General features: G+C 43.4%; 1 protein-coding gene across 4 annotated transcripts in view; it reads right to left on the reverse strand.

Annotated features, from left to right (window-relative positions):
- The window catches only part of LOC105496130 (casein kinase 2 alpha 1), a 64,393-nt gene extending 53,357 nt beyond the window's left edge, over window positions 1-11,036 (reverse strand). Inside the window, exon 1 of one of the 4 annotated variants that reach the window (XM_011766249.2) lies at window positions 10,890-11,036. The gene's annotated coding sequence lies outside the window, so the exon portion shown is untranslated. The remainder of the gene's footprint in view (window positions 1-10,889) is intronic. The other 3 variants (XM_011766250.3, XM_011766251.3, XM_011766252.3) reach the window with 3 other exon arrangements.
- Between the last annotated feature and the right edge of the window lie 3,616 nt (window positions 11,037-14,652).

Genomic DNA, 14,652 nt, shown 5'->3' on the forward strand with positions numbered 1-14,652 from the left:
GGCCAGTATGGCACAACCCCATCTCTACTAAAAATACAAAAATTAGCCAGGTGTGGTGGCGCACACCTGTAGTCCCAGCTACTTGGGAGGCTGAGGCAGGAGCATCACTTGAACCCAGGAAGCAGAGGTTGCAGTGAGCTGAGATCGTGCCACTGCACTCCAGCCTGCGTAACAGAGAGAGATTCTGTCTCAAAATAAATAAATACATACATACAAAAAAAAATATAAAGCAATACATGTAAGTATTACTTCCATAAAACAAACCAGGAAGTACAGTAAAACATAAAATATTAGCATTTGGGCCTTTTGTGTGAATTACATTTCTCTACCTTCAACCCAGAAAAGGGATCCGAGTGTCAATGTGACATAAATGACATAGCAACAGTGTGAGATCTTCCAATGAAGGGAGGTATTAGAAGAAAATCCAAGCAGTTTGATTTGGATTAACAGTTCTACCCCAAACACCTAAGAGAAATTTGAACTCCAGTACTGTCTCCTATAATATGGAATATAACAAATGGACAGAAGTCATCATCTCTACACCTTTTTACCATGCCACACAAGCAAAACAAAGTCACAATGTGAAACTTTATTCCACTGGCTATAACCCTCTGGAACCAAAAGATGGAAAACTTCACTTGGGATATACAGTAATCTAAAGAAAAATTCAGCATTTATGAATTTAATAACTGCTGCTACCATTTGAATACCTCTTATAAACCAAACACAGTATCAGATGCATATTCTGATTTTAGAAATAAACAAACTCAGAGGTTAAATAATCTGCCAAAAACAACAGGATTACTAAGTGGTGGAAGCCAGATCTGTTTAGAATTCAAAGCCTAAATGGGTTCTTTTCAATAAATTTAATACTATTTCCTTAATTCTCCAAACTGATTTATTATAGCCTATCCAAAATACTATAATAAAATGAACTGCTTTAAATTTGGAGGCAAGGAGGGGGTGGGACACTGAGTTTCAATAGTCAGGGTTCTTCATTATTTTCTTACCTGAATAGGCTGGCCACCAGGCCACAAATTGTATAAAAATCAGATTTTAAATGATGAAAAAGCTTTTCTGTGTGGCTGCTGAAGGGAGAAAAGAAGACAACTGAGACATGCCCCACCATGCTGGCTGGGGGTTGGTGACATCTGTGGGCCTCAGTGTTGGGCTCCAGATGCAACAAAGCCTAAAGTTTTGAATATGTATGAAGGTCAATGTGATGTTTTCCAAAAACAGTCATAAAAGATGGCTGTGAAAAACCCACTAGGATAACAACTGTATGTAACAAGAGCATATAGGTAGCTGCAGATGAACGTTCAGGTCCTTAGCTGTGGTGTTTAAAAATTCTTCAGACCAGGCCGGGTGCTCATGCCTGGAATCCCAGCACTCCGGGAGGCCGAAATGGGTGGATTGCCTGAGCTCAGGTGTTCGAGACCAGCCTTGGCAACATGGTGAAACCCCATCTCTACTAAAATACAAAAAAAAAAAAATTAGCCAGGCATGGCGGTGTGCGCCTGTAGTCCCAGCTACTTGGAAGGCTGAGGCAGGAGAATTGCTTGAACCCGGGAGGTGGAGGTTGCAGTGATCTAAGGTTGTGCCACTGCACTCCAGCCTGGCAACAGAGTGAGACGCTGTCTTCCAAAAAAAAAAAAAAAAAATCTTCAGACCAGTGCGGTGGCTCATGACTGTAATCTCAGCACTTCGGGAGGCTGAGGCAAGAGGACTGCTTGAGCCCAGGAGTTTGAGACCAGCCTGGGCAACATGGTGAGACGTTGTCTCTACAAAAAAATTCAAAAACTACCCACAAAGAAAACCCTAGGTCAAGATAGCTTCACTGGAAGGAAAAATGAACTGGTCAGGAAGACAGACAAATAGAAGCAAATAATGAAAACATTTTATTTACCATTGATAACCTTCTTACAATAAATTATGTAGCAAAATACATGTTTGAATACTTTTAATTGCTAGGGAATAGTCTATTTTCATTTTTTTTTTTTTTTTTGAGACGGAGTTTCGCTCTTGTTGCCCAGGCTGGAGTGCAATGGCGCAGATTTTGGCTCACTGCAAATTCCGCCTCCCAGGTTCAAGCGATTCTCCTGCCTCGGCCTCCGTAGTAGTTGGGGTTACAGGCATGCGCCACCACGCCTGGCTAATTTTGTATTTTTAGTAGAGATGGGGTTTCTCCATGTTGGTCAGGCTGGTCTCGAACTCCCGACCTCAGACCAGTCCGCCTGCCTCGGCCTCCCAAAGTGCTGGGATTACAGGTATGAGCCACTGCACCCGGCCTATTTTCATTTTTTTACAAAAGGTAGACAACTCCAAAGCAGATGGCCATTTGTAGCCATTCTATATAATCATGAATACACAAAACACTGGCCAGTGGCTCACGCCTGTAACCCCAGCACTCTGAGAGGCTGAGGTGGGTAGATCACCTGAGGTCAGGATTTCGAGACCAGCGTGGCCAACACGGCGAAACCCCACTTCTACTAAAAATACAAAAATTAGCTGGTTAGGTTGGCAAGCTCCTGTAATTCCAGTTACTTGGGAGTCTGACAGAGGAGAACCACTTGAACCCAGGAGGCAGAGATTGCGCTACTACACTCCAGCTTGGGCAACGGAGCGAGACTCCATCTCAAAAAAAAAAAAAAATGTTTTAAAGTGCCGATAAATACAAGTTCCTGGTCTGCCTACAGTTATCACTTAATAATACAAAGCAAACAAGAAAGCCAAGTTAGTGGATTACCTGAGAGAACAAGACACAGAGAAGCTGTTAATGCAGGGAGGTGGCCTTCTCCAAACACGTCCCTAACACACACTATTCAAGTAATTCCCAAACTGTGATAAAAGAACCACTGGGAATAAGACCTCTGATCTATATTCACAAGTCTATAGGTGAGCAAAAGTAGACCTTTTCCTGTGTCTGAGATGGGAAGATTACCTTCTCTATCTAGAAGCAAAAGAACCGTAGACTCACCAAGACTAGCTAATAGACATTGTACACGAGTAATTGAGGTAATCTACACTGGGCGTGAGTTACATACTGATCCACCCCTAGGCAGCAATTCATACCTCACCCACCCAACAGGCTACATTCGAAACAGGAAGTACAGGTCAAAAGTCTAATTAAAAAAATAAGAACTCTTGGCAGCTGAAAATGAAAATAAAGAATGAAGAATGACAGCACTGGCAATAAACACATTGTTTTCTCTGAAAGGGAAGGGAAAGAACTAACGTTGGGCACCTATATGCCAGACATTTTATAAATTTTCTCCTTTAATCCTCAGTAATCCTGAGATGATAATACTAGCTGGTACTCTAGTTATTAATCCTCACAAAAATCCTGAGGTAGGTACTACTAATTCCCATGTTACAGATGAAGAAACTGAAGGTTAGTAAGTTGCCCAAGGTAGTTGTTATCCCAACTGTGTAGAGACAAGAACTCCCAGACTTGAAGAAGTTAAGTAAACTTCCCCAAACTCAAAGTGGGAGTTCTTTCCCACTATCCGGCTGCCTTCCCCTCCCTACCAGCAATCTCAATTAATTATCTATTCTACCCCCTTCTCATTTCTGTAGCTGTTTCAGAAACTATACCTAAGACACAAAGCAAATAGGAGTTATCATAAGAAAACACCTCCAAAAGATACTAAGTTGTGCTATGATATGCCTATTATTAGAAAATGTCAATCAATTTTAAGCTTGGAGGGCAGTGACAGTTTGGAGATCTTCAGCACAATACCTGCCAGAAATGTAGCAGGTACTCAGGATCTGCTGAATGAACAACATCTTTTGAGTGGTTATGAATTCAATAACCCAAAATGACTATCTTGTACTTCTGGATATGACATGATACCATTTTTTGGAAAATAATTTATCCATTCATTTTAAACAGGGTAGCTTTCTTAAAATTTATAGAACATTGATGAGATAGCTAAATTGAGAAATGCCCATTAAAGCATTAGTCATAACTTCAGGAAAATTCCAAGTGTTCACTTTTCCAAGCAAATTAAAATGTTTCAGCTAATAAAACCTGTCAGAAAAACCCACAAGACAAGAAAGTATAAAAAGAAAAGAGGAGCCAATATAAGAGCATTTAAGATGTCACACATAAAAAATTATAAAACATTAACCTAACTTGTACCTTGGTATTTAACCCTAAAACTGTCACCTCAGATAACACAATATTTTCCATGCAAGAAAACATTATCACCATGAATGTAAAGCTTGCCCACCATAGCAACTGTTGCTAAGAACGGTTTTTTAATATCTAAGACTGAAAGACAGAATTTGTAGAAACCAGTTAAAATGCCACTCCTAGCAGTATCTTGTGATACTGTGAGTGCTTTCACCTTAAACTTTTTAAAAGACTCAATCTTTGACTTCTACATGGTTTTTTTTTTTAAAAAAAAGGTACATCTGGGAGCACTCAGTGTAAGAAAACTACCAATTGTCTATAACCCAATGAAAATCCATCCTTTGTTACAATGACAGCAGTTACTTTTCCTTAATAATCCTAGAGGAATTTCTTCATTTGAAAAGCTGGCTGGCCTAGATTTCTCTATAAACTAAATGACATGCTACTTTTGAAATTATCCATCTCAGAAGTTCAAAGAAATTTAGGTATAAGAACACATTAATACTCTCACGAAACAAACCTTATCCAGGTTACCCATGAATTGTGACAGATCAAAGTCCAGTTTCTCATTTCAAATCAAGTATCACATTATTTATTACCTTAAAATACTAAGCCCTTACCTAATTCAATGGCAAATCATACTGGTTTTCAGTTAACTTGTACAAATCATACTGAAATATTTATGCAAAAGCTGTCATACAGTTGAATATTATAGACAGTTAACATCTTTTTTTTTTTTTTTTTTTTTTTTGAGACAGAGTCTCACTCTGTCCCCCAGGCTGGAGTGCATGATCTCGGCTCACTGCAACCAACCTCCATCTCCCAGGTTCAAGTGATTCTCAACCTCCTGAGTAGCTGGGACCACAGGCACGCACCACCACACTCAGCTAATTTTAGTAGAGACAGGGTTTTACCATGTTGGCCAGGCTGGCCTTGAACTCCTGACCTCAAGTGATCCACCCACCTCGGCCTCTCAAAGAGCTGGGATTACAGGTGTGAGCCACCAAGCCCGGCCAACAGTAGAAAAGGGTACTCAGGGAATATAGTTCGAAAGTCATTGACTGTTGGCTGGACCAGGATTCTAGACTAGCTCTAGGGCTGAGATATCTTAGTAGATCAGTTAACTATTCATGTGGCCCAATTTCCCTTACTCTAAACCCAAAGTCAAACATAATCTCTAAAGTCTTCCATGCCCTCAAATGCTAATCTTGTAATCATATTTCTATTCAGGTAATAACTCAAAAGAAATGGTCTCATTTCCTTCATCATCTGACTAAAATTTAGTTAATCCATATTTTATGAATCCAACCAATAGGACACTGTTAAAGAACAAAAACAAAAGACTTTTCTTGAAAGCTAGAAACTCCATTCTGTAGTGATGATTCCCAGATCTGACTCTTAAACTCAACAACCTCAACAGACAATGACAGGGAGAAAAGATCTTACAACTTTGAGCTGAGCTGGGGTGGGGTGGGAGGTGTGAGAGAACAGAAAGATAGTTACAAATTCACAAAAATATATCATCCATTTCCATCTCCTCTAAAAAATATGAAATAAGCCTTAAAAGGTTGTCATATAAACCATTATTAAGCCAATAAAAACTAATGAAGAAATTATGTCATTTATCCAAAATATGGAAAAACCACCTATTTACAGGAATCCTATTAATGTCCTAGATCTTCAGAAACTACATTTCACTAAGCTGGTCATCAAGCCCCTTCAAACTGCATCTAAGGACAATAATAATATTCAAACATCAAGAAAGAGGTACAGGTTCCACTCAACACCATTATTCCGTGGAGTCTTCCAGGACTAAGTCATTTTATAGAATCTTTGCTATCTTTGTTCTCTAGAAAATAATATCCCAAAGACTCTGAAATAAAACCAGCAAAACTCCTGTATTTGTTTCCCATTGTGACATAACAAATTATCACAAACAAAACAACACAAATTGATTATCTTAAAGAAGTCAGCGGGCTTGACTGGGTCTCACAAGGGCTAAATGAGGGTATCCAGCGGACTAGTTCCCTGCTGGAAACTCTGGAGAAAATCTGCTTCCACATTCATTCATATTGGCTGAATTTAGTTCCTTGCAGCTGTAGGACTGAGGTTCCCACTTCCTTGCTGGTTTTCAGCTGGGACTGGCCTTTCCTACTAGAGGCTGCCTGCATTCCCCCTCTCATGCTTTCAATCTGGTCCCCTCCAGTAATGGCAGGCTAAGTCGTTCTCATGCTTCAAATCTCGGACTTCCCCTTCTGCCTCATCTCTGACACCAGCCAGAAAAAGTTCTCTGCTTTTAAGTGCTTATGTGAGTAGAATAAACCCACGCAGAAAATCCAAGATAATCTACCTAAGATCCTTAACTTTAATTAAATCTACATAACATACTCAGGTTCCAGGGTTTATAGTATGGAAATCATAGGGGAGCCATTATGCTTACAACAGTCTGCCTTCTGGTTTCCAAGGATTCATCTCTCTCCCAAATGCAAAACACATCCATCCCATCCCAAGGTCCCAAAGGTTTCCCATCTAAAGCTTATTTCAAAAGTCCCAAATCTCATTCATCTATTCAGGTGTGGATGAGGTTCTGGGGATAAAACAGTAAGTCCAACTCCTAGGGCACAATTCCTAAGAAAACAAGTTCTCTGCTCCCAAAATACTATTGTGAGACAGATATAGAATAACAGTTATAAACATTCCAGTTCAAACGGGCAAAATGTAAAAGAAAACAGAGCCACGGGTCCAAAGTAGTTTCAAAATCTAGGGAATCTCTATTCCACTTCAAAGCCTGGGAAAAAATCCTCTCCAGCTTTTAGCTCCACCCCTCTGGCCTCTCCTATCTCCGTCTGAGTCACCCTTCTTTTTTTACGAAAAGCAACACATTCACATGTGAGTAGTTTTATCAGCCTGCTTCCTATCAGTAGAATTTGGGGGGTCCAACAGCCCTATTACTTTCTGTCTCTTTCAATCCAAAAGAGAATTGTTTATGTTGGCATAAAATTCTCAAGAACCTAACAGGCTGTGGAAGTATTCCACAGGGGTTCACTCCATTAAAGTTCACATTCACAAATAAACCAGGCTGCACATTTAATACTTTGCTTGGAAATCTCAGCTAAATATACAAGTTCATCACTTACAAATTTGGCTTTCCATATAACCATAGGATAAAATTCTGCTAAACTTAGTTGCTGCTACGTAACAAGGGTCCCCTTTCTGCCCGTTTCCAATAAGAAAGACCTCACTTCTGTCTGGGCCCTCATTAGCAGAGTCACTAACATCCATATTGCTATTAAAAGCCTGTCCTAGGCCTTTTCTTTTTTCTTTTTTGACAGGGTCTCACTCTGCCACCCAGGCTGGAGTGCAGTGGTGCCATTACCACTCCCTGCAGCCTCGACTTCCTGGGCTTAAGTGATCCTCCTGTGTTCTACGCCTTTTCTATCATGCCCCTTAAAATTATTCTAACCTTTATCTACTGCCACTTCCATTTTTAGGTAATAGTACCCCACTCCTGGTACCAAAATCTATACTAGTATTCGACTGCTGCTATAACAAATTACTACAAATGTAGTGGCTAAAAATGACACAAATTTATTATTTCACAGTTACTTAGGTCAGAAGTTGGGTGGACTTGGCTAGCTAGGTCTTCTGCTTAGGGTCTCATGAGGCCAAAAAATCAAGGTGTCTCAAGGTTGCATTCCTTGATGGAAACTCTGGGAAATTCACTTTCAAGCTCAATCAGGTTGTTGGTCAAATTCAGGTTCCTTCTGGTTGCAGGACTGAGGTCCCCATTTCTTGCTGGTTGCCAGCCAGGGACTGGTCTTTGCCACTAGAGGCTGCCCACATTCCTTCTGATAACTTTTCATGTGGTCCTCTCTAGCAAAAGCAAATGGAGTCCTTCTCAAGCTTCAAATCTGATTTCCTTTTCTGCCCATTTCTCTGACCCCAGTTGGAGAAGGTTCTCTGCTTTTAAGGACTCATGTGATTAGATTGGGCCCACCCAGAAAATCCAGGATAATTTTTCTATTTTAAGATTCTTAAACTTAATTACACCTGCTAAGTTCCTTTTGCCATGTAACATAGGGTAGTTACAGATTCTGGGGGTTAAGGTATGGACAACTTGGGAAGAGGGAGATGTAATTCTGCCTACTACAAATCCAACTCCTATGGAAGGGTTTTTTTTTTCTTAAGATGCAGTCTTGCTATGTTGCCCAGGCTGGAGTGCAGTTGTGTGATCTCAGCTCATTGCAAGCTCCGCCTCCCAGGTTCACACCATTCTCCTGCCTCAGCCTCTCAAGTAGCTGGGACTACAGGCACCCGCCACCATGCCCGGCTACTCTTTTGTATTTTCAGTAGAGACGGGGTTTCACCATGTTAGCCAGGATGGTCTTGATATCCTGACCTCGTGGTCCGCCCCCCTAGGCCTCTCAAAGTGCTGGGATTACAGGCGTGAGCCACCGTGCCCGGTCCCTATAGAAGGGATTAAACTCACTTCCTAAAGAAAATCATCCCTTTCTTTAAGAGTGTGAAGTAAAGGTGTACAAATTTTACTTACGTGAAGTAAAGTATATATACATACATGCATACATATGTCTTTACTTATGTGACACAAAGATTTATGTTCAGAGATAGAGACAATAGTAAAAACAAGGACTCACTCTGGATGAGTGAGTAGGCAAAGGAACTAAATGCGCAGTATGGAAAAGGAGTTGCCACCTGTTTCATCCTCAAACTGCAAGGCATTTCACCCATAACTACTTAGAAACTAACCCACGCTCCTCCTTAAATGTGTATTTCTCTTCTCTGTATTCCACAAAAAAGTACATAACTAAGCATTGTTTTGTTTTTAAAGAAAAGTCACCTCAGGGGGACCTAACTTTGTAATGAATTGATTAATCAATCTAAGCAAATTTCCAATCTTTCATTCAAGTCATACACCCTCCCCCAACAGCAAACCAAAGCCAAAAATTTCAAAGTCACAGAAGGACAAAAACATGCCCTGCTAAGACTGCAGGTGAACTTTTGAGAATACCACAGAGGAGAACTAGTATTGGTACTGGACTTTCAGCCCCAGGTTCACCAAGCCAGTAAAGCCAAATACTTACAACAAAAACCTACAACTACAAAGGTAATATTCTAAAGCCCTGTCTACAGTCAAATTCTTGACTATAAATTTTACCTAGAACAGAAGAGCCCCCAATATACCAGCTAGTCCCTTTACAGTGACAGGTAAAAGCTACTTACTACACTTACTACCTGCCAGACACTGTAGTAAGCACTTGACACAAATTGTCTTATTTACTCCTCTCCATAAACTCACAAGCTAGAAAATACCATCATCCCCCTTTTACAGACGGGAAAACAGGCTTAGAGAGTTTAGGTCACAACTAAGTCGCAATGGCCCTGATATCTGACAACCTAGGCAGTGTGGTTTTTAACCACTGGGCCTATACTGCACTCCTTAGATGGCATAAAGTCTCCAATTCTTGGGAAAATCTTCCCTTCTTAGTTTTCTTTTCTTTTCTTTTTTTTTTTTTTTGAGACGGAGTCTCGCTCTGTCGCCCAGGCTGGAGTGCACTGGCAAATCTCAGCTCACTGCCACCTCCGCCTCCCAGGTTCAAGCGATTCTCCTGCTTCAGCCTCCTGAGTAGCTGGGATTACAGGCGACCGCCACCAAGCCCGGCTGATTTTTGTATTTTTAGTAAAGACGGGGTTTCACCGTGTTGGTCAGGCTGGTCTCGAACTCTTGACCTCGTGATCCACCCGCTTCGGCCTCCCAAGTGTTGGGATTACAGGCGTGAGCCACCACGCCCAGACTCCCTTTTTAGTTTTCATTTCTTCTCCTCATATCCCATTCTCGTAGAATTAAACAGTTGAAAAGTAATCAAGTCTTCCCAAATAATTTGCCATCTCTTTTTCAGAACTCTTTCCTCCACACAAAGCAATAGTCAAGATGCAACTTCTCCTGACCCTGACTCTGCTTCCCCAAAACAAACTACAGAAGCTCCACCCATCACCTGCTTAATCTAGAAGTGTTCCAACACTGCAAAAACACACAACGAAAAACAAAATTGAAAAGTCCTACTCTTTCAAAAGGTCACCAACATGTGTATACTCTTAGCCAAGCTTTCTCTCCATACCTCTTTTTCTATCCAGGCTCCTAACTAGTCCTTAACTCCAACTCTAGACGTTCTGCCCCACGTCTTGGTCCCTTCCCACTTTCTCCCCAGCAACTCCGCCTGGGGTTCTCTCCACCTCGCACCCACTCTGCAGGTGGGAAGCTCAGCCCCGCCCAGATGGACCCTAAGAAGGCCCCTACTCCAGCTGCCTAGTTCCGCCGCAGGGTTCACCGCACACTACCCAGCAGGCACCACTCCCTCCGCACCCTCCCCCAGCACCCCACTGCGGCCCCACCCCTCAAGTTCCCTTCCCCCTCTGACGACCCCCTCCTCCAAGTTGTCCCCTAGTCCCCACCCAGTCCGGCCCTTTCCTATGCAATAAGCTGGACTCCGGCAGCCGATTCCCACCCTCACATTGGCCTCTGCCCCCAAACCTCGCCCTCCGCCCTGGGGGGTGGCCCTGGGCCTCCCAGATGGGCTGCAGGGGCCTCGGTTGGTGTATGTGTGAAGGTGGGGGCAGGGGAAGGCGACGGGCCGCTCGGGAGTCTGCTGGAAGCGTGAGTGGCGGCCGCGCTCCGCTGCCCTATCCTGCGCCCACCCCACCCTCCAACGACCTCGCCTGGCGACTCCCAAGATACCTGTGGTGGAAGCGGCAGCGGCAGTGGCCGCTCTCCCCTCTGCTCACACAGACAATATGGCGGCGGTGGAGGAGGAGACACACGGCTCGGCCGCCAGCCGCAGGGACCAGAGCGAGGCTGCAGCCGCGGCTGCCGGAAGCGGAAACCCCCTCCTACCAGGAGGCGGGGCGAGACAGCTTCCGACTCCGCCCCCAGAGGAATCTAGCTGAGTGCGGCCATGCTGGGCTGTCCTATTGTAGCCTTAGGGATTCAGTTCTGGGCTAGGGTGCAAAATGGAAGGAATTCCCAACGCAAAGCAGAATAAGGAGACTTGCAATAGTTACGCGCATTTTATTTCAATAGTGTTAACAAATGACAACAGAGAGAATACGAACCTCCCACTAGGTGAACAGTTGGTTTGATCCAAGTTAATATGGCGGTACCCAGGTTTCCCGCACTTCACCCTGCTGGCCCCTCCTTTCCTGAAAAGAACCATGCGCGACCTGCAGAGCTGTAGAGCCAAGCATTCTGGGAGCTGAAGTCCCTTTTGCTCTGACCCCCTCGTTTAAAATTAGGGTTTCAGCAACACTTTCTATTCAAACTTGGAGTTCGGAAGAAGTGAATGAAACTTGGACCCTAGAAAGGGCATGGCGCAGGAGTCTGGGAAGTGAGGATACTAGGTCTCAAGAGACCAAGGCCCAATTCCTTCCTCCTACAGAAGTCTTGCCTAGAGCTCTGCGTTCAAAATAGAGTGTTTTTTCCCCTTCTATCTGCCTCCCACCCCCGCTCTCCTTTCCCGAGCTACCTCCCCAAAACAGTCACAGAGCACCTTCTACCATGCAAAGTTCATCATGGTCTCCTCATGATCAAAAATCTCCCATGGACCTCTTTGTGCACCAAAGATAGCCCAAACTCTTCACTTGACATTCAAAGTCCTCCATAATTTGGCCAAACCCTCTTTTCCAGCCTCCTATTTTGCCACTCTCATCTCAAATTCCGGAAGCTTCCACCCACTAAAACTGCAAACAATTCCTGGAACTTAGCTGTGTTGCCTCCCTTGCTTTGCACTGGCAGTTACTTCTCTTACTGTCACCTCATGGACTGGATAATTTCCGTATGCCGATTGAACTAATTCAGGGATCCTTTCCTCTTGGGGTCTTCTCTCTGTTGAACTCCCTCAAACCCAGGCACTATCAGTTAGTAACCTGGGGACCTCAGTCTGTCTCCTCCATCAGACTGTGAGCCCCTAGTGGACAGAGCTCCATCTGATGATCAACCTCTCCTTTGCAGGCCCTGCTAAAAGCTGAAGCGTCTAGGAGTTGCTGAAAGGAGTTCAAGTGTTAGTCTCACCTCTGATGGGACAGAGGTGTGAGCACTGGAATGAGGGTAAGGAGGCCAGGTTATTTCAGTACCAACCATTATCCCTAGCTGTCTCAGAATAGCTGGTTGTCTCAGGAATAGGCCTCTCCACACTCCACAGCCCTCCTGTCACAGTTTGTCAGCTGACTAGCACCTCTGCTCCCAAAGAGGCGTCTCCTGCCCACGTGGGGTTAGGGCCGGTGGTGGCTGCAGACTTATCGTGATGGCCTCAGGGAGGTGGCTGTGGCCTTCTCTGGACCTCATCTGCTAGGCAGCTTGTGACATCTGATCCCAATTGCCTGGGAACCCATAACAGTTTTTCTCTCAGTATCCTGTAACTGGTGATTCCTCACCTCTGGGCCTCAATTTCCCCACTTGTGGACTGAGGAGGTTATACAAGATAATCCCAAAGTTTCTGGGAAGTCATCTTTCAGGAAATGATACCCTTCTACCTACCTCTTGAACGTATCTTTTTGGCTCTCGTGGCTTTGTTTTTCCCAACTGTATTCACATTTGTTTAACTCACAACAATTCATCATTTGCTATGAGCCAGACACTGTGCTAGGTACTAGGGATGTGTTATGAGCAAGACATACACCAGGTGCTTACTGGTGGAGCTCACCTTTTAAAGTGAGAAGCAAGTAATGCACAGGTAAACAAATGCATAAACAAAGTAATTTCAGGTAGCAATAAGTGCTATGAAAGGAAAAGATAAGTAGCTGTGAAGTATAGAACTTTAGCTTGAGTGGTTCAGAAGGTCCCTTTGAGAAGGAAACAGTAAGTGCAAACATCCCAAGGCAGGAAAGTTTGAAGAAGGAAGCCATGGTGGCTGAAGCACTGCAAATAAAGGGAAGAAGAGGAAGAAATATGGTGGGAGAGGTGGGCAGGGCATTCAGGTAATGATAAGCTGGGTTTTCATCTGAGTGTAATGAAGATATTTCCCATTGCTTAGCCTTCTTGCCTTTCTGATCTCAGCCTCTCTCACAGCATTAGTTCTTCATTCTTCTTCCTAGTTCTGGCCTCTATCTGTGACTTCATTCAGAGGGCTCAACTGGGCACACATATACAACCCTAATACTCATGCAGGACATAATTGAAACCCAACTCCTGCCATCTACCAGGCCAACCTCATATAGGTCTCCCGTCTCAAGAGGCTTACCATCCCGAGTGTTCACCTAGTTGTGGACTTAACATTTATCCTTAACTCTTACTCTCCCTGATCCCCCACATCACACCTCTCAGGCTAGTCTTTCTGCAAACAACAGCAGCAGGAGCAACAGTTAAGATGTTGAGAGTAATTGCACTGTGCCACACACTGAATGTTCATCATCTCACTTAATCCTCATGTCAGCCTGATGAGGCAGAAACCAAAAGTATCTCGCTGTACAGATGAGGAGACTCAGGTTCACAGAGATCATAGGCCATGCCCAAGGTCACATGCTGGAGATGGAGCTTGAATTTCAACCTGGGCTATTAGAGTGAGTCTCTCTCTCTTTCTCGCTCTCTCTTTCTTTTGAGACAGGGTCTTGCTCTGTTGTCCAGGCTGGAGTGCAGTGGCATGATCATAGCTCATTATAACCTTGAACTCCTGTGATTAAGCGATCCTCCCACCTTAGCCTCCTGAGTAGCTAGGACTACAGACATGCACCACCATGCCTGGCTCATTTTTAATTTAGTAGTATTTTTATTACTATTATTATTATTGTAGATGGGGTCTTGCTATGTTGTCAGGGCTGGTCTTGAACTCCTAGGCTCAAGCAATTCTCCTGCCTTGGCCTCCCAAAGTGCTAGGATTTCAGGCAAAAGTTTTAATCATGCACTAAGAACCTAAGTGTATTAGCTTTCTATTGCTGCTTAACAAAATCACCCCAAAATATAGTGGCTTAAAACAACAATAGTTTATTTTATGTTTGTGTGGATTGGCAGTTTGGACATGTCTCAGCCGGGACAGCTCTTTTCTGCTCCAAGTGGTCTTTCCTGGCTTACTCTTACATTTGCTGTCAGTGAGCAGGTCAGCAAACTGGTTAGAACTCTCTGGCCTCATTCACATGTCTGACAGCTGGTTGGGGTTGTTGGCTTGAGTACCTTGGTTCTCCTCCATATTGCTTCTTCAGTAAGCTAACTCAGGCTTCCTTACATGATGGCCTCCAAAAGAAAGAAAACAAAAGCAGCGAGATATCTTCAGACCTAGGCTTAGAAATAATATAGTGTCATTTTCCCTGTATTATATTGATCAAAGGCAGTCACATGGCCAGCTCAGATTCAAGGAAAGTAGAAATAGATTCCATTTCTTCATGAGAAAAACATCAAATCATACTGCGCAAGAAGTCATGTGTATAAGGATGGTGGAATTGTTGTGGCCACCTTTGCAAACATTATATCACATAAGTAACCATAGGCATGGAACTGGTTAAAGAAATTATGG

The sequence above is a fragment of the Macaca nemestrina genome, chromosome 15 (genome assembly GCF_043159975.1).
Source record: "Macaca nemestrina isolate mMacNem1 chromosome 15, mMacNem.hap1, whole genome shotgun sequence".
Taxonomy (NCBI): Eukaryota; Metazoa; Chordata; class Mammalia; order Primates; family Cercopithecidae; genus Macaca; species Macaca nemestrina.